Source organism: Euprymna scolopes, chromosome 1, assembly GCF_053919585.1.
Source record: "Euprymna scolopes isolate OS-2025 chromosome 1, ASM5391958v1, whole genome shotgun sequence".
In the NCBI taxonomy this organism is placed as follows: domain Eukaryota; kingdom Metazoa; phylum Mollusca; class Cephalopoda; order Sepiida; family Sepiolidae; genus Euprymna; species Euprymna scolopes.
Window position 1 is genome coordinate 200302391 of NC_136482.1, and position 21063 is coordinate 200323453.

The 21063-nt window shown below is 32.2% G+C and overlaps 1 protein-coding gene across 4 annotated transcripts in view; it reads right to left on the reverse strand.

The window, feature by feature from the left end:
• Window positions 1-21063, reverse strand: part of LOC145279649 (atlastin-2-like) — a 234906-nt gene that overhangs the window by 145050 nt on the left and 68793 nt on the right. For 3 of the 4 annotated variants that reach the window (XM_080130901.1, XM_080130892.1, XM_080130883.1), the window contains one exon: window positions 9102-9203. The gene's annotated coding sequence lies outside the window, so the exon portion shown is untranslated. Of the gene's footprint in view, window positions 1-8582; window positions 9051-9101; window positions 9204-21063 lie in introns of those variants that run through there. The other variant, XM_080130910.1, reaches the window with a different exon arrangement.

Consider the following 21063-nt stretch of genomic DNA (forward strand, 5'->3'; position numbering starts at 1 on the left):
TAAATTCTGGAGCACAAAAGGTCACTCATTTTGCAGTCACACCATTTTCTTAGCTCTTCAACGTTTTAGTTTTTAAGTAAAAAAAAGTTAAAATGGGGGGGGGGGCATTATTTTAAGAACGACCCTCGTAATACGTATCTGACTCATAAGTAACAGATTCAGAAGTCAAGAGCTTTTTGAAGTAGAACGAATCAACCATTTTTACAGCAAATTTTTTTTATAGTAAATTTTGTTTGTGGAGGAGAGAGCTCCCTCGTCATCATATATATATATATAAAAAGCAAAAATGTATGTGTGTTTGTATATCTCACAAAAACTTTCGACAGAGGCGATGGATTTTCACAAGATTGGTATCCTTGTGAAGCCCGACATCTTGGACGACAAATATCGAAAAATTGACCAAAAACATTAATTCCTTCACTCCTAAACTGGACCCTTTTCTACAAGAATGGGTGCCAAAAAAATCGTTCCTTCATTTTCTCTCCTCCTGCTACTATGACAATGACGTCATGTTTGACCTAGAACACATTGACGTTAGTTTAAACAACCTGCAAGTGTTTTTAAAGGTTTAATTTTATCCGTTTTCAATTGTATGTCTCTTTGGCGTAGGGGTAACTTGTCAGGCTTTTTTTTTTTTTTTTTTTTTTTTTTTTTTTTTTTTTTTTTTTTTTTTTTCGCCTTAGCCTCGATGCTTCGGGTTCAAGCCTAGCTTCCTACCTAAACTTTTTTCCTCTTTTACACCTTTTTTCACCCCCCTCCATTTTGCTTTGTTTTGGTTTTTCCAATTTTTTTTTTAACATCGTGTTTTTTTATATTAAAACAGGGTCACCCTCTCCTACATACACCCCTCCAAACACCCGAGCAACGCCGTGACCTCCCCCCCTCCGCTAGTCTACAATAAAACCAATAATTGTACAATACCCTCCACGACCCGGTGTCTCACTGTCCCGTGGGGAGGCATTGTAAATAGGTACAATAAAACACTAAAAGTAAAAACTTAAAATCTTATGTTGCAATGAAGTCCACTTTTGTGCTATTTTTACCGTGCACCATTAAAAGTATCACCGCCCCAGACTGAGGGTTAAAAGGGTAGCTTTTTTTTTTCTCTCTCCAAGAAAAAAAAAAAAAAAAAAAGTTACAAAAATATTTTTCTTTGTAAAATAACAAAGAGATTTACTAACGTGTGGGGTAAATAATGATGCTTATCATAGATTGAAGGATAATATTCAACAAAAAGATCGAGATTTACTGAAATTAATCTTTATCATTTTGCTTTAAAATAAACAAAGTATTACATTTCATGACATACGTGCAAAAAATGACCATGGATTATACGGACTATAATTATTAAAATTTGCTTATTTTTTTATTATCCATTAAAAAATTTGATTGTTTTTGAGAGATAAAAGCCCAAAGTAAATCTCTAAAATTAGAACAACTTTTTTGAACTTGTGAAAGAAAAAATGCTATTAAAAAGAAAAACAGCTGAATAATAATTTTCTGAAACTATTTCAAAGTCTTAAGTTGACAGTTCAAAATAGACTTCGTAGGCCAGTAGGATATGCCCTTTTCTCTTTCCTGTAATTTCTTTCCCCACAGAAGAAACGTTGCGAGCCTATCTCTGCTTAAGTTCAATGTCACATAACCTAAATAATTCAGGTCATTAGCTTTCCAACGAGCCTTCATTTGTTAAATTCTGATCAATAGTCGCTGAAATTTGGAAGTTATATAATTGCAAAAAAAAAAAAAAAAAAAAAAAAAAGTCTGGAGACACACACACACAGTCATAAACGACAAATTATTCTCCTCCCTGCCAGTTATAGTCATGTCCTCGATCTGATGATTACAATACTCATTTTGAAAATCCGCTCTTCCCTTTGGTCATTTGACCTCGCTATCACTAGCTAAAATATTTCATATAACTAATTCGTCAAGAGAATTTTGTTTTAACGTTTTAGAAAATCTTTGCAATCAACTTCAAAAACTTTCATATCTTAACGAGGTTTTACAGCGGTAAATTTTTACTTGCTTTCCACCTTAACATTTTCTCTCAAAGGTTTTCGCGTATGCTGAAAACGAATATCGCATTTATATTTTCCTCAAATAAGTAGTTTTCCAGATATTAAGCAATGTAATGCCTTACGTTAAAAGTGGTGGCCATTGTCACTAACATTTATTGCGTAGGTTCCTACAATCATTGTTTTATTTCGAATTTGGAAGCGATTATCAAGCCTTCAGTGTAAAGAGATATCGCAGCCATTTTTTCTTGTTCTCACGTAGCGCTCAATATTACTCGTTTTTCGAACTGAATAAACGTTTTACATTAAATAAAAAAAAAAAAAAACTAAAAACTTATCCAGCAAGATAGAAAAGTAACTTTCCTTGCTTTTGATAACATTTGTTATATATTTGTTTATTTTTTTTTTAACAGCTTTTTTTTTTTGTACTTTTGTGGATTTTAATATAAACTCTATGGGGACTGCCAAACGAATGTGAAGAACGGAACGCATAATCCCGTTACGTCAGACGGGTGTTAACTATACGAACTATGGAAAAGCAGAAGCGACTTAATGATTTTTTTTAAACCTTTGTTTATCTTCAAACTGCAATTAATAATTAATCTTGGTTATAATTTTGTTGGGTTTTAAGATGTACACAGTTTAATGATTAATAATATTTTAAACATTTGTATATTAAATATGAAATTCGATTTTACTAAATATGTAAAAGTGTTCACCTGGTTAATTACCGGCTTCCATACTTGTTTGGTAAAAAGAGACAAACTAGATATTGTAGTAGTCTACAAAATGTTTATTTTTCGTGCAATAATATTTTCAATCAGTTTTAATCTGGCGATAAAATAGCTGGCAAGAGCCATATTTATATTAAAACTTATTTTTAAAAAATCCTATTAATTAAAAATCTATGTTGTTCGGAACATTTTGAAATAAAATTTTAATCGTTTTAATCTTTTAAAAATTAAGTTTTAGGAAGTTTCTTTTTCTTGGCAATTCAAGTAATTATGGTATATATTAATTAGAAAAAAAGGCTATTAAAAAAAAGTAATTAAAATAAATGTATATCAATTTTTTTAACTGCAACTTCAAGGTAAATTTTTGTTCAATACGTAAATTTTTGTTCAATACGTGTATTTAAATTTTTAAAAAATAAGTATTTTTTTCTTATTTGAACTCGTTTCATAATAGAAATTTTGATCGATGTAAAATTTCCATTTTTAAATTTGAACAAAATATATTTACAGTGTAAATATATTTTGTTCAAATTTAAAAAAAATTCCATTTATATTTTACAGAAACTGCATTTTATATGTAATTTCATTCTAAAATGGATAAGTATCGAAAATTTCACGAAAATCTGACCATTAGTTGATTTTTGCTAGATTCATTAAACACGAGTATTTCACGCTCGAAATGCTTACTACATGGGAACGTTATTTTAAAAGCGTTAATTACGTAAACACGATTTTCGTCTCGCAAATTTTATTATTTTCGTTCGATAAAAAAAATTTTTTTTAATTATTACTAGTTTATTTTGCCCTTCCTTTAAATGGTACAAAAGTTATATTGATAATATTAACTTATAATAAAGTTACATATCGTGTTACATATAGGGGAGGGGGTTAATTCTATGGTAAGTTTTGGAGGTGCCTTGCCTAACTTGTGCACTTTTGCCACCGTGTTGAAATAATATTTTGAAAGCTATTTTTAACATGAGGGGGGTGTTTTGTTATCCTGTGCTTCCATCTAACAATTTAATAATAAAAAAAAAAATTTTTAATTTAAAAAAAAAAACTATTTAAAAATAGCGCAGTGGCAAAAGTGCACAAGCACATTTTTTATTTTAATAAAAAAAAAAAATAAATAAAACACAAACCGAAAGTTACAAGAATTGGTCAATCTAAGAATTCCATAATTGTTATGGGATTGTTTTAGTAAGGATGGTCACAAATGTTATGGTGAAATAAGAATCTGGTTTTATATTAAGAAAAAATAAATAAATAACTATTAACGTCCTCAACATCCGATTGTTTAAAAGTTATGATTGAACTTTATTTCAAAAGGTTTATTCATAAAAAAGTCAATTTAAATGAAGTCGTTTAATGAAGGATGTCATCCTTGATGACCTTAAAAAATTTCACATTTTTTAAAGTTCTTTGCAGTATAAACAGGAACTAAGTTTTATTTTATTTTCAACATTTCAAGAATGGGTTGTGAATTATGAAGCAATAAAACGATTTAATAATTCATAAATTACATAATTAGAGAAAAAAATAACACGTTGACTTGAAGAGTGAAGAAGAAGCGCTGAAGCGATTATTACTTACGGGACAAATAATCTTAAATTTTGTTTATATTAGAAAAAAGATTAAAGTTTAAATAAAATTAAAGATTGTAATATATAGACATACTAATGAAAAAGGCGATTCCAAAGAATAGGCGACTCAAAGTCCGCTGCAATCAGTGCTAGAATTTTATTTTTCTAAAAAAATATTTCATAAAATTGTATATTAATTTGGTGCTTGTTAAAATACAGTTGACGGATCGAATTTTTAAACAAAACCAACATTGCCATGTCGAAAATAGTAATATATCCAAAAAAAATTATGAAATTTCATCGAGTAGAAAATTATTTATAGTTAAAAGTTTGTTTTTTTTCAGAAAGTGCGGGGGGTGCATTTTCCTTAAATGTGAAAACATCGAAGATTGTGAATACAGGGGACATACTTCTCCCTTTTGCCACTTTAGCTTTATAGCGATGATAGACTTTTTTTTTTTTTACAAAAAACACCATACTCGATGAATTTTCGTAATTTTTGGATATATTAATATTTTCGACACAAATACTGTAGGGTCTGCCAAACAATTGTGAAAATGGACCGCATGTTTCAGTGACGTCAGATTTGTGTTAACTATACGAACTATGGAAAAGCAGAAGCGACTTAATGATTTTTTTAAAACCTTTATTTATCTTCAAATTGCAATTAATAATTAATCTTTGTTATGATTTTGTTAGGTTAATGATTAATAATATAAACATTTGTATATTAAATACGGTTTTACTGAATGTTCATTTGGTTACCTACGGGGTTCCATATTTTGTTCGGTAAATAGAGACAAACAAAATATGAGGGGGGGGGCTACAAAATGCTTAATATTTTTGCAATAATATTTTCAAATTGGTTTTAATCTGGCGATAAAATAGCTGACAAGAGTCATGTTAAAACTTAATATGTAAAAAAAAATTTAATACAATTAATCTGTTGTACCTATTTACTATGCCTCCCCACGGGACAGAGTTAGACACCAGGGTCTTTTTTAGTGTGGAAAAAAGGTACAAAAATAAAAATTGTCTCAGTCGTGAAGGATTTCTCCTCCACCGAAAGAGAACAAGAAATGGAAGTGCAGCAGCACTGCAGCAATATCTGAAGAACAGATACTACACTTTGATCTTGACCAAAAGGCCAAGGTATTGTAATCTGTTGTAGCGGAACATTTTGAAATAATGGAATTTTAATCGTTTTAATCTTTAAAATTAATGCTTACTAAGTTTCTTTTTCTTGGCAATTCAACTGATTATATTATATATTAATTCGAAAAAGCGCTATAAAAAAAAAAAATTTAACTTTATATCATTTTTTTAATTGCAACTTCAAGGTAAATTTTTCTTTAATATGTGTATTTAAGTTTAAAAAATAAATATCTTTTACTTATTTGAACTCTTGTTTCATAATAGAAATTTCGATAGATTTAAATATATTTTGTTTGAATTTTGAATAAATATGGGGATGGGACACGCACGCACTAAAAAAATATTTCCCCTCGTATATTTTACGAAAATTTCATTCTAAAATGGATAAGTATCGAAAATCTGACCATTATTTGATTTTTGCTAGATTTATTAAACACGGGTATGTTTTCACGTTCGGAATGTAGGAACGTTATTTTAAAGCGTCAATTATGTAAACACGATTTTCGTCTCGCAATTTCATTATTTTCGTTCGATGAAAAATTATTTTTTAATTATTACTGGTTTATTTTGCCCTTCTTTTAAATGGTACAAAAGTTATACTGATAATATTAATTTATAATAAAGTTACATCGTTTTACATATTGGGTGGGGTGATTCAGGTGAATTTTGGCAGTCCCTAAAGTACTGTTTTTTTTTAAATAAAAATTTTAAAAATCGATCTGTCGAATTTATTTTAACAAGCACCCATTATTGGTTTAGAAATACAAAAAAAAAAAAAATCTAAACAATGAAATATTTTATGAAAAAAAAAAAAAAATTGGCTGCCGACTTCGAGTCACCCGTTCTTCTGCATTATAAAAAAAATAAAAACTGGGCAAAATATATTTCGCCACTTAAACTACAGAAATATTTGTGGAATTCGACATTAAATTTTCTGTCACAAAAAATGGGTTGTGTATATTTTTCAAAGTCCGAAAAGTCGGTCAAAAAGTCATTACGATAAGTTTTGTTGTAAAGTAAAAACAAATATTCATAAAGATTTTACTTAATATTTTAAGGGTTTTTTTTTTTTTTTTAATATTAAATTTGAAACGATCGTCCATGCTAAGTTTGTTATTTCTCGTATGAAAGTTTTGACATCTTTTGAAAAGACGATTTTTGGACGAGGAAAACAAATGAAATCAGATTTTTGTAAAAAAAATAAAATCAGAGTGCTGCTGCTGCACTGCTGCTGACCAATGACATGTTTAAGAAAAGAATAAAAATAAAAATGAAAATGAAAAACTTTAAATGCTAAAGAATAATATGGCAGATATTTATTAAAAAATAAGTTTATTTCCATAATGCGTAGGCAAGTTCTGGTTCTTGTCTAGAATTCCTAACTAATACGTATTGACCTTTATCCTTGAGTGGCCTCTCGGCCTTGATATGGTGACATTGAGATTACAATTAAGCACTGCAGATTTATGTCCAGAATTTTTAAGTCGGCATTAATAATTTGCAATTATAAAATGTAAATTAAAGTAATTTACAACAAAGTGTTTTTTTCTTTTCCCTCGCACCTGGGATTTATGAATTTTTTTTTAAAAATTAACTGTTAAAATTACGAACAACCAAAAATTATGGCTTCATCGTGTAAGAAGAATTAGAGTTGATTATCGACAGAATAATTTGTTTGAACTAAAATCAGAAATGTCATTTTATGCAAAATATCTTGATAAAATATTTCGCCATTGTGTTTAGATAACAAAAACACACAAAAGGGTACTTTTGCAGAGAAAGCACCGTGCTTTTTTTTTTTTTTTTTTTTTTGTATTTAAAACTTAAATTTGAGTTTTACGGGAACTTTTAAATTGTTAGATGAAAGCACAGAATAAAACAGTCTCCATGTTAAGAATGGAACTCGCAATGTTATTTCAAAACGGTACCTTTTCTGCATAAATACAAAAAGTTTTCAAAGTTTATTGTAAACTTATTTTTTTCGGTACTTATTAAGGGTACTAGTGCAGAGAGTGATCCACCGGACGTAAAAAATAACGTTATTATTTAAAAAGCCATTCTTAACATGGGGAGGGTGTTTTGTACCTATTCTATACTTCAACCTTACAATTGAATAAAAAAAATATAAAACTTTAAACTTGGAAATACGATTTAAAAAATAGCGCGGGTCACTCTCTGCACTAGCACCTTATTAAGATATAGTCGACAAATCATTTTTTAAATATCGATTTAATAAAATATTACGTTCTTAATTGTTATGTCGAAAATAGTAAAATATCCAAAAATTACGAAAAATAACCGAGTAGAACAACTGCTATTGTGTTTTTAGTAAAAGAAAATAAAATAAATAAAAATCTATCGTTATAAACAAATTTTGCAGCCATGACACAAGTAATCTAAAATATTCGTTTCGGAGTTATGTACCCTGCGTGTAGACTCTTCGCTGCTTACTTTATAACATGTAAGAAAAATGCGATTTTACCCAATTTTCCGTAAAAAAAAAAAAAAAAAAAAAAAAAAAATTAATTTCCTACTCCATGAATTTTCGTAATTTTTGGATATTTTACTATTTTTGGCATGATAACTCAGTACGTAATACTGCTTTTGCTTAAAACGACATTTTTTTTTTATCGATCTTTCGACTGTATCTTCAGTACCGTTTTTTTTTTTTTTGTTTTTGTTTTTTTCTAATCCTAAAAAACAATGCCAATTTATACTAAAATAAATTGGCAACTTTGTTAGGGAATTTAACGGACCAGGATTTATTTATTAGATCGGATCGAAAAGTTAAACTAAGTTTTACGGGGTCTTATTAAATTATTAGGTGAAAATACAGTGATTAAAGACACCCTCCCTATGTTCAAAAATGAGTTTCTAAATAACATTCTTTCACTACGGTCCGTATTCTGCATAAGTATCCTTTGTTTTATTGAAATTTGGTAAAGAAATATTTCAAGTTGATGAGAAAAAGTTAATTCTTCAAACTAATTCCAAAGAAATCCAAAATAGTGACGTGACAACTCGTAAAGATGGTTGAAAGTTGAATTCACTTTTAAATAAGATTTTTTTTTAAATAATAAAACAAAACAAACCTTGTCAGCAGATTTTGTGGTGACAAATTTGATTGTAAATAAGATTTTTTTTTTTCCTTTTTGAATGGTATATTCCGAAATTGAATTTTGCCTCCACTAAATTTATCCAAACATAATGAAAAACAGTTTTACAAGCGTTCTTTTTTCTTTTTATTCAATTTTTTTTTAACTCCAGTGGTTCGTTAAAATAACAATCGATAAATCAGGGAGTGGGGAGATGTCTTGACTATAAAAAGTTTATAACCAGAAACTGAAACAGCAGGAAAAAGGGAAATATTTTTTTTTTTTTTTATAAGCTGTGCTTCGACATCATCATCATCGTAAACTACAACATAGCTTCTTTTTCTTATGATCAAGCAATTCGCAAGCAAGGAAAGAAACGAGGATACAAAGATTCCTCGATTTCTTTTATTTCCCAAACAAGCAAAAACATTTACTGTGATTTGTCTTCATGCCATTCAATCATCTAAAAGCCCCACAAAAAAGATCACCCTAAAAATGTACACGTTGTCGACTTACCTTTTTGCCAGCACCTGATTTACATATATCCGCCATAGACGGTGAAAGCCAGAGTTGCAACACACGATCACATTAATCCGGTCCGTCTTTTAAGCTACCTATCTGCAAAAATGAACCCGAAAAAAAAAAAAGTACATAATTATTAAAAAAAAAAAAATTAGCTAAAAATGATCTCTTATAAGTTGCATGCAATTAATTTTTTTAAAACGCATCAGTTTTTTTCGATAAGTTTTATTTTATTTAAAATTGGAATTATATAATTATCTCCCTTGGGTATAATCTTCAGAGAGGGAATTTCTTTCAGAAACACCGTTACGAATTTAAACGGTTTTCTTTATCCGATATTCTTTTCTCCCCCCCTACCCACCCCGCAGATTTTTTAAAAAAAATTATCCATTTTACATTGATTTTTGTTTTTAACAATATTCAAAAAATATTTCAAGTGCGATAAACTGTTGTTTTATTATCTGTCGTATTATTGCCAAAATAAAAGTGGTTGTTTGTTTTTTACTTCGCTCTCTAGAAAAGTCCACGTGTTCAAAGCAGGTTTAGGTGTTATCTTTTTTTTTTTTTTTTTTTTGTACTGTCAATAATAAAACTTAAGGTACTTGTTAAGATAAAGTTGACAAATCGATTTTTTTTTATGTCGTTTTAAACAAAAACAATATAACGTACGTAATTTTTATGTCGAAAGTCTTGAAACGATATATTTTTTTAAAAATTAATTTGTCAACTATATCTTTTCAAGCACCAAACTTAATATTGTAAAATAAAAAAATAAAAAAAATCCAATTAAAAACCCAATAACAAAGTTTGTTTATTTCACATCATACTTAAGTTGGGTGATTTTACAACCCCTACCCCTCCGTATGGTGGACACTATTAGAGTTACAACAACCGAAAGGCAAGGACACAAATAAAAATCCACGTTACCAAAACAAACAAAAAAAAACTCATTTGTTTACAGTAGTAGTACATTACATATTTTTTTTCTTTTTATTTATGGATACGTTTTACTATCGACAACAAGCTGAAAAAGTGATAAAATAATTACAGGTGCTTGTGCGCTTACCTACTTGTGCACTTATTGACCCGTGCTGAAATTCAGCACGGGTCAATAAGTGCACAAGTACCTATTTACTATGCCTCCCCACGGGACAGAGTTAGACACCAGGGTCGTTTTTTAACGTGGAGAAAAGGTACAAAAATAAAAATTGTCTCAGTCGTGAAGGATTTCTCCTCCACCGAAAGAGAACAAGAAAATGAAGTGCAGAACAGATACTACACTTTGTTTTTATTTATTTGCTTCCCCACTGAGCAAATTAGGCAGGAGGCCGTTTTTTAATATGGAGATAGGGGGAAGGGGGAGGGAAAGGGGGGATCCAGCTCCCGAGAGGAGGGAAGTAGGAGCTGGATTAGAAACTGTTGGTATGAAGAGTTGCCCCTTCAGTGACCAAGGTCAGATATGTGGGGTTACCCCCACATATGGTCTTTGATAGTCATAGCTGGTCTTTGCTAGTCTTAGCTTTGCAGACTCTGTCGGAACAGATACTACACTTTTTATTTATTTGCTTCCCCACTGAGCAAATTAGGCAGGAGGCCGTTTTTTAATGTGGAGACAGGGGGAAGGGGGAGGGAAAGGGGGATCCAGCTCCCGAGAGGAGGGAAGTGGGAGCCAGATTAGAAACTGTTGGTATGAAGGGTTGCCCCTTCAGTGACCAAGGTCAGATATGTGGGGTTACCCCCACATATGGTCTTTGCTAGTCATAGCTGGTCTTTACTAGTCTTAGCTTTGCAGCATCTGCCGGAACAGATGGTATTTATTTGCTCCCCCACCGAGCAAATTAGGCATAAGGCCGATTTTTAATGTGAGGAGTGAAGGGAGGTGGAAGGGAAAAAGGGGACCAGCTCCCGAGAGGTGGGAAATGGGATCTGGTTAATGGTCAGGCATGTGGGGTTGCCCCCACATCTGGTCTTTGCTAGTCATAGCTAGTCCTAGCTAGTCATAGCTTGCAGTATCTGCCGGAACAGATGGTATTTATTTGCTCCCCCACCGAGCAAATTAGGCACAAGGCCGATTTTTAATGTGAGGAGTGAAGGGAGGGGGAAGGGGAAAAGGGGACCAGCTCCCGAGAGGTGGGAAATGGGAGCTGGTTAAAGGTCAGGCATGTGGGGTTTCCCCCACATCTGGTCTTTGCTAGTCATAGCTAGTCATAGCTAGTCATAGCTTGCAGTATCTGCCGGAACAGATGGTATTTATTTGCTCCCCCACCGAGCAAATTAGGCACAAGGCCGATTTTTAATGTGAGGAGTGAAGAGAGGGGAAAGGGAAAAAGGGGACCAGCTCCCGAGAGGTGGGAAATGGGAGCTGGTTAATGGTCAGGCATATGGGGTTGCCCCCACATCTGGTCTTTGCTAGTCATAGCTAGTCCTAGCTAGTCATAGCTTGCAGTATCTGCCGGAACAGATGGTATTTATTTGCTCCCCCACCGAGCAAATTAGGCACAAGGCCGATTTTTAATGTGAGGAGTGAAGGGAGGGGGAAGGGGAAAAGGGGACCAGCTCCCGAGAGGTGGGAAATGGGAGCTGGTTAAAGGTCAGGCATGTGGGGTTTCCCCCACATCTGGTCTTTGCTAGTCATAGCTAGTCATAGCTAGTCATAGCTTGCAGTATCTGCCGGAACAGATGGTATTTATTTGCTCCCCCACCGAGCAAATTAGGCACAAGGCCGATTTTTAATGTGAGGAGTGAAGAGAGGGGAAAGGGAAAAAGGGGACCAGCTCCCGAGAGGTGGGAAATGGGAGCTGGTTAATGGTCAGGCATATGGGGTTGCCCCCACATCTGGTCTTTGCTAGTCATAGCTAGTCCTAGCTAGTCATAGCTTGCAGTATCTGCCGGAACAGATGGTATTTATTTGCTCCCCCACCGAGCAAATTAGGCACAAGGCCGATTTTTAATGTGAGGAGTGAAGGGAGGGGGAAGGGGAAAAGGGGACCAGCTCCCGAGAGGTGGGAAATGGGAGTTGGTTAAAGGTCAGGCATGTGGGGTTTCCCCCACATCTGGTCTTTGCTAGTCATAGCTAGTCATAGCTAGTCATAGCCTGCAGCATCTGCCGGAACAGATGGTATTTATTTGCTCCCCCACCGAGCAAATTAGGCACAAGGCCGATTTTTAATGTGAGGAGTGAAGGGAGGGGGAAGGGGAAAAGGGGACCAGCTCCCGAGAGGTGGGAAATGGGAGCTGGTTAATGGTCAGGCATGTGGGGTTGCCCCCACATCTGGTCTTTGCTCGTCATAGCTAGTCATAGCTTGCAGCATCTGCCGGAACAGATACTACACTTTGATCCCGGCCCGAAGGCCAACCCTTTAATAAGTGCACAAGTAGGTGTATCAGAATTTGGGGGGAATTTTTGACACCCCTAACACGAAACTGCGAATAAAATATTTAAAAATCTCGTAATTTCTCTTTTAAAAGTGGGTTGTTTATTTTCTTTATGGAACGAATACACTTCCAAAATAAACTATTAAAGTTGTTTCAAAAATAATAGAAATATTATTTTTTTTTAGTTTTTAAAACAGTGTTTACAAAGTGCCGGCGCGCTTCCATGCAGCCATTTTTTTTTTTTTTTTTACGTAATGAAATCAATTGAATTTTGCGAGTTAAATATTTTTCAATTTTTAAACTTTAAAAATCTATCAAAATTTTTCTATTGATTTGATTTTTACGATATTTTCAGGGTCAATGTGAAATTTTATGCTCTTTCCAATAAACTGAATATAATATTTTAGACAAATGTTGTTTTTTTTAATCCCCCCCCCCATGTTTAAATTTTTATTTAAATTTAAATAATTAATTAACGTACCAAAGTTTTATATATCACAAACTGAAGATAAAAGATCAATAAATAATATATTGTAAATTAAAGCAAAAAAAAGAAGTGTTTTTTTGGAAATTTACCTGTAAAGTCCAAAGTGTAAAACTTTTTTTTTTAACCACGTTAATTTTATTTATTTTTTTTTTTTTTTTTAATCGGAAGCCTATGTTCTGCTTATATTGTCTAGTAAGTAATGGACGATAACAACAATTTTTTTCTATTTCATTCAATATTTTCTTCTTTTTTTTTTTTTGATATTAAAAAAAATTTCATTCGACAAAAAAGAATGAAAATATAATAAATCAAAAATGTATGTATTTCTTTGAGAAAAGAAAAAAAATTCATGGAGTGTTTTTTTTTTTTTTTTTAAGGAATAATCTTATGAGTACAATTTGACTATTTTTAAACTATGGGAATACATATTTCTCCAGGTACAAGGCTACACGCCCAATGCGAACATTGGGTTTTTATGTCCTTTTGTTCATCCGTAGTTCAAAACAAGGACAAAGAGCGCGTTTTTCAAATAGTCTTTTAAAAAAGTTTTTTTATTTAAAAAATAAATGGAATTAAAAATATAAATATGGATAAATTCTTAACAATGAAGAATGGAGCTACACATTGAATTATTTTTTTTTTTTTTAGGTAAGTGATTTTTTGGAATTTATATCGATTTTTTATACTCAAAGGAAGAAAAGTTTCGTTGGTTTTCTTCAAATCTTTTTTAAAGAAAGCCGATTAAAAAAAAAAAAATATTGCATATTTTGCTATTAAACCTGTTATTTGTTTTTAATTTTGGTCTTTGCTCCTTTAATTGAAAAAAATTAGGGTTTGAATTACATTTTTCAAGTAGTTATAAGCTTGTAAAAATAGGAGGTCGAATTATTCAATTTTTTTCATGCATTCTTAAAATCGGTTTCTGACACTGCTAGTGCACAAGTACCCAAATAAATGTTACCAAAAGCAAAATAAGTTACTCTTCTACCTACCTGGATAAGTTTTTCTTGTTTTAACTTATTTTAAAGCGTTTATCTACTTCAAAACACAAGTAGTGCCGTGTTGCTAAGTTAGAATGACAAGATGGTGAAAATATTTAAGGAGGCGGTCATTAGTTTTTAGGGATTTTAGGGTTTTACTTTAGGGTGTTTTGTAATTGGAGAAGTATTTTTAGTATGAGCCGGATTCAGATGAATATTTTCAGTGAAAAATATTTGCAGGTTTTATAATAAAATGTGAGAAAACGGGAGACATTGTCATACAGTAAACAAAGCAAAATAATGAGTAAAAAAAAGCATATATTCACAAAAGAGATATTTTATATGTGTTTATAATGGAAGGTTTACATCAATACGAAAACCTACAATGCTCATGAGTATTTTTAGAGTTCTTGTAAAAACAAGGAGCTCATTAATTGAGCCATCAGAAAAAGTCTGGGTAGATTACTTAAGAGCCGTGAGTTTCAGGGGCCAGAAAAATCGTATTCAAAACTTCTTTTCTGCTCATTAATATAAATTATAAATTCATTGAAAGTTAAATGTTCAACTGTTTTTTATACAGTGAGAAGGTTCGAAATATTTCAATGAATAAAGTTTATACAGCTTAGCAGACGATAATGAAACCATGAGGTGTGTGTGTGCGTGTGTGTGTGTGTGTGTGTGTGTGTGTGTGTGTGTGTGTGTGTGTGTGTGTGTGAGAGAGAGAGAGAGAGAGAGAGAGAGAGAGAGAGAGAGAGAGAGAGAGAGAGAGAGTGGAAAGAGATATTTTGCAGGGATGGGCGCCCACAGTGGGCGCCCAGTGATACCAATCCGCAGGCTTAAGTCAATTGGGCTCCACTGGTTTATTGAAGAAAAAACTGAATTTTAAAGGATTTGGATAGCTTCTAGAAAGACCATTTCAAGTAAATACAAAAAGTTTTCTGATTGGTCCAAAATATAATTATTTATTTTTATTTATGCATTTGATTTTGTACCTGTACTATTACAAATGAACATTCCATTTTCGGAGTCTCTAGAATAGTTCAAAACTCGAAAATAAATGAAAATACTGATAGTAATCCACCCAAAAAGTGTCACAGTGATATTTATTGTTTTCCGATTTGTGTTGAACAATACACATTTCTAAAATTGTCAAGAACGCTAAAAGCGTATTGGTATCAGGTATCATATATTTGTTACGGCCGGTTGTCCAATGTGTTTTTCAGACTATATAATTTCTAAAAATCAACTTTTGTTATTATCTCGATATATACACTTGGCAGTGAAATAAAGCACACAGCTGGTTATAAAATATTTTGTTTATTCAGATCAACCTTTTTGATTTCAGAATGACAGTTATGGCATCAGGGAAAGCATGCGTGGTGAGGGTGCTTGACAATGGAGAAAAATGTGTCGCTTTTCCTGCCCATCATCGCCACTCTTTCCTCTTCTCGTTGTCTGTACCTCTATTTTATTGGCATAGATAATGTGAAACATTCCACCACACATTGTCTTGAAATGTTGGTCAGTCCTGCTGACCTAATCTCTGGGGATTCTACATCCCCCATTTTGACTTCCCTTTGATGTCACTCCTGGAGCACATGGATCCAGGATATAACTGACTTTCCTTTAAGGTCATTCCTGAGGCACCTGCCAAATATTCATAACATACTGCTGGAAATATATTCCATATTAAAACATATAACCCGTTTAACATATGTAAGTTTCTTATAATTTGAGAAAGACTTATTCACAGATTAAATAGGTATAACATTTTCACAAAAGGCTGATAACAAAACAGCTTGCAATAGAAAGGGAGGATGATCTTTTTGACTGGTTGAAATCCTTCATTCGCTATTGGAAAGAAGTCCTCACGATTCCAGGAGAGGTTCACTGTATAAAATATCATCAGGTGTACCACAGGATCCACCCTAAGTCTCCTTCTTTTTGCTGTGTATCTTAATGACACGTGTTCAAGAAGTTCCTTCTGAATTAAACGAAACATATATGACAATTTCCAACCACTTTAGAGAGATTGGAAAGACAAAACAATTTGATAAATGAGTGCTTCACGAATTTAACAGAAACGCTGTTATGAAGTGTCATCTTCCCTTCTTTTATACAATAAGAACGACCTATTTCCCGACTGGGTTGTGACTTGTGGTGAAAAGTGAGTTCTTTATGACAACCAGCAATGCTCAGCTCAGTGGTTAAATGCAGACAAAGCTTTATGACACTTCTTGAAGACAGAGTTGCAACAAAAGAATCTCCTGCCGATTGTTTGGTCATCTGCATCTGGTCTCATTCATTACAGTTTTTTGAATGCAGGCGAAAAAACCATTACTGCTGATAAGTACTATCAATAAATGGATGAAATGCATCAGAAACTTTGACAACAACACCGAGCATTAGTCAACAGAATGGGTCCAATTCTTCTCCACGACAATACCCGACTGCACGGTGCTAAACTGACCCTGCAAAAGTTGAATTAATTATGAAACTTTGCCTCATCCGCCATACTCTCCATACCTCTCACTACTGATTACCACATTTTCAAGCATCTCAACAACTTTCTGCATAAGAAATGCTTAAAAAACCTAAGCGATATCAAAAACAGCTTTAGTGACTCCATCGCCACCAGAACGCAAGATTTTTATGTTACTGGCATAAATACACTTGTTTTGTGTTGGCAAAAGTGTGTTGATTTTGATGGTGCTTATTTCAATCAAAAACATTTTGTTTGAGCCGAGATATGTTCATCTGAATTTAAAGCTTAAAAAAACGCAAGAACGTTCTTGTCAACCTGATATATATATATATATATGCAATATTTGTTTTTTTTAAATTGGGTTTCTTTAAAAAAGATTTGAAGAAAACCAACGAAATTTTTCTTCCTTCGAGTATAAAAATTGATATATATATACATATATATATATATATATATATATATATATATATATATATATATATAGCAAAAATGGTAATTAGTAAAAATCTGAAGAGGGTACTCAATACTATTGTAGAGCAAATATGTGTTTTATTTTTTATTACCGTTTTATCTGTTTAGTTACACATGTTTCGGTTGCCGAATCATATATACGATCCAGCAACTTCATATATATATATATATATATATATATATATATATATATATATATATATATATACATAGTCTGTTTATTATACAAACATGTTCTGCTTTGAGTACTCTTTAATAATCATGTGAGTTTCATTGGAAACCAATCAATACAACCAGTTATATATATATATATATATATATATATATATATATATATATATATATATATATATTATTAATATTTTTTAAACAAAATAATATATTAAAATTCCGATAATGTTGATACACCAATAAAATCAAAATCAAAATTAATTGACTCAATTTCCATGATTATCAGTTGTCATAATCGAGCATATTTTTGCAAAAAATCAAGACAACAAAATCTGAAATAAGAACATCATATTGTGTATTTCCTTATACGTTACAATTGTTTCATAACCATTTGGACAAATTTAAATATATCATTTAGAAATATTCCAAAAATAGCTACTCTTCAGACACTAAAATACATTTGTTATATATGAATACATTCTTAATCCATATTTATATTTTAAAGAATCAAGTAGCTGGACTCTACTCTTACTCATTAACTTTATTTATTTTTTTAATTGATGAGTAAGAGGTGAATCCAGCTGCTTGATCCCTTAAAATATGGATTATTAATGTATTCATATATAACAAGTGTATTTTAGTTTCTGAAGAGTAGCTGTTTTGGAATATGTTTAAATTTGTAGTTACGGAACAATTGTAACATAAGGAAATGATGTTCCCATATTTTGCTGTCTTGATTTTGCAAAAATATCATATATACACACACATTATATATATTTTCGAAAATATTATGTGTGTGTGTGTGTGTGTGTGTGTGTGTGTGTGTGTGTGTGTGTGTGTGTGTGTGTGTGTGTGTGTGTGTGTTTACTGAAGAGCTGTGATATAGTGAAACAGTTTACCAGTGGATTTATGACCTCCACTGTCTTGGGAAACAATAGATACTCACTGTAATGGTGACTGTGTGTGTAATTGTGAAATTGTAATTCTGAAGCAAGAGTTGCAGAATCCCTGACCCCAGCTATTATGAATCAGCATTGCTTAATTCCATTGGCAAGGAAAAGTCAAGAACAACTGGGATCAAGATAAGTGGAGAGTGCATATAAATATAAAATGTTATTATTCAGAAAAATCAATCAAACAACTAATATACTTTTTTTATTAATTTTTTTAAATCAATAAAAATCCACTGTTGAAAAGCAAGATGAAAATACAATTCAAAACATGACGGTTAAAAGATAATACTTGTGCAGCATTTTTAATTTTTAGATAAATATTTATTTATTTAAATTTTCTAATTTAATTTCGTTTTCTTTTTCAATTTTATTTTCGTTTTTCTTTGTGTGTGTGTGTGTGTGTGTGTGTGTGTGTGTGTGTGTGTGTGTGTGTGATTTTTCCTTTCATTTTTTTTTACGTTTTTTATTTTAATCTAAGCCACGAGTGTGCAACAAAAATGACGAATTATTGATTTTTTTCCCTTTTCAAGGTAATTTCCATAAGAAAGTTAAAGACTGACATAAATGAGACACTGTCATATTTCACTTTTTTTTTCTGCAAAAAGTCAGTCAATCTTTATTACACCACCCACGCCATTTCCAATAAAAATTGATTTTTTTTCTGTTTAAATTTAACATAAAAGGCTTACCCATTTTTAAATCAAGTGTTTTTTCACATCGATTCTATTTTTTTTTTACGCTGCTTTGCCATGAGAGCAAAGTTAGTCACATGATTGGTTTTTATGTGCAGAAAATCCAGACCCACAAAAAATCCTCAGTCAAGAAGGATTTCTTCTTCACTAGCCAAGGACACAACGTATACTACGCTTTTAATTATTTATAGGCAAAAATATTATTCATTTAAAAATTAGTTAAATACCATCAAGTGTGTGTGCACGCTGTGTGTGTATTATGTGTGTTGTCTGTGTATGTGCTGTGTGCATATGTATGTGTATGTGCTGTGAGCATATGTGTATATGTGTATATTGTGTGTGTGTCATGTATATTGTGTGTATGCGTGTTGTGAGTGTGCGTGTATGTATTGTATTGTGCATATGTGTATTGTGTGTTGTGTGTGTTGTGTATGTGTGCGTGCATGTGTGTGTGCGTATGTCATCCTCTCTTTATCCCATTCTTAACTAGATCTGTTTTAACCCATTCGTCCAAATACTGTTTCTTTTATTCTATCACCATTTGTCCATAACTTTCAATTAAATAGTCACCACAATACCACATTTACTCTAGTGTCACTCTACTGAAAATAACGCCAATGGTTTGCATTCATATTTTTTTGTGAAAACAAGAAGGCACTTGATATAAAAATATAAATTAATAAAAATATTACTTCAAGTCAAAAACTTGCCAACAATAAGTGTTCGATAGAATGCTATCCAGAAAACAGCAATTTTTCCCCCATTTGTCACAAACTTCGCTCATGGAATGTGAACATTAAAAGATTAAAAGGGAAGTGAAAATTATTAGGTTGCCGAAATTTATCCGTTATTGGTTGTTTGAATTTTATTTTTATTAGAATTGGATATTTCACATTAGTTTGTTACGTTTATTGTTTTTCAATCAGCAAGAATCATTTTCATTGGTTGAAAAATGTCCGGTTTATATCTTTATGCAAAATAATTTATTTTCTTAATTTCTATTGATTTGATTACCTCCCATTTCCACTCAATACAGAAATGGAGAAGGAAAGAGAGTATCTTCTACAAGTCACTTCTTCAGTTTGTCACATCTCTACCTTCTCACAAATAGAATTTTAATAGACTTTCACTTAAGAAAGTTTGTGTTCGATTTTGGTATAGGGTTTTGTTTTCAATTGCATACACGGGCAGACAGACACCACAAATGTGGTATAGAATGTATTCATAACCCTAGAGAAGTTGAAAAACCTTGTAATCTAAAACAACAGAATGTGTCTTTCTTTTTTATTTTTATTTTAATTTTTTTTTTTTTTAATGTTTCACCACAAAAAAGACACAGAGCCACTTATTCGTGAGGGGCTACTATTTGGGACCAGATTTGCAGGGATATTATTTATGGAGTTGGGCAGCAAGATGTCTGTTCAAATTACACTTGAATTTCTGCATGTCAATACAGTCAGGGAAGAAGGGGACCAAGAGGGAATTTAAAAGTGCAGCAATCTGAGGGAAAAACTATTCAAGTAGTTTGGCATATAGGGATCTTTACAGTGTAGGGGTGGGAATTTGCTGCTTGTCAGGTTTGTCAAGAGTATTGTCGTCGAGGAGGTACTAATGCTCGGAGTTCTTCAGAGCTCTTGCAATTGAAATACTTGAAAAACATACACAAGGATGCTATGTTTCGGTGATGGGACAGAGGTTGGAGTTTAGTTGATAGTTCAGGACCTATTAGGTTGGCAACTCTTTTTTTAACTCTGTCCAACAGCAAGAGACTAGTGACAGATGCACCAGCCCAGATGTGGCAACAATACTCCATGCATGGGCGAATGGTGGCCTTGTAGAGATGCAGGATACGCTCAGGTGCGAGTAGCGTTTTAGTAGGGTAGAGAGAGCCCATCTTCCTTGCAGCAGCCTTGGCGATTGCCTCAATGTATTTGTTCCAATTCATGTTGTCTGTGAATGTTAACCCTAGGAGGTTGAGGAATGTATTTTCAGGCAGTATATCATTAGCTATGGGAATCAGTGGTTGAGAAGGTTTCTTTTAATTATTAAAGGAAATAAGCTGTCTTTAAATCTGTTGAATTGAAAGAAAAAAGAAACGTTAAGAATGAAACATTTAAACTAAGAAAGGATAAAAATAGAAAGATTAGACAAAACTAATCGACAGACGTACATGATGTGAATGCGATAGTCTTCCATTTCAGCAGTCAAAGTGATTTGCAAGTAATTTAAGCTACAAATTAATCAATGACAACTTTTTTTTTTTTGTTGAGCTGAAACTCAGGACTTGCGTTTTAACAATAAACCTAATAAGTCCTGAACAATCAACTAAATTCCAATCTCTG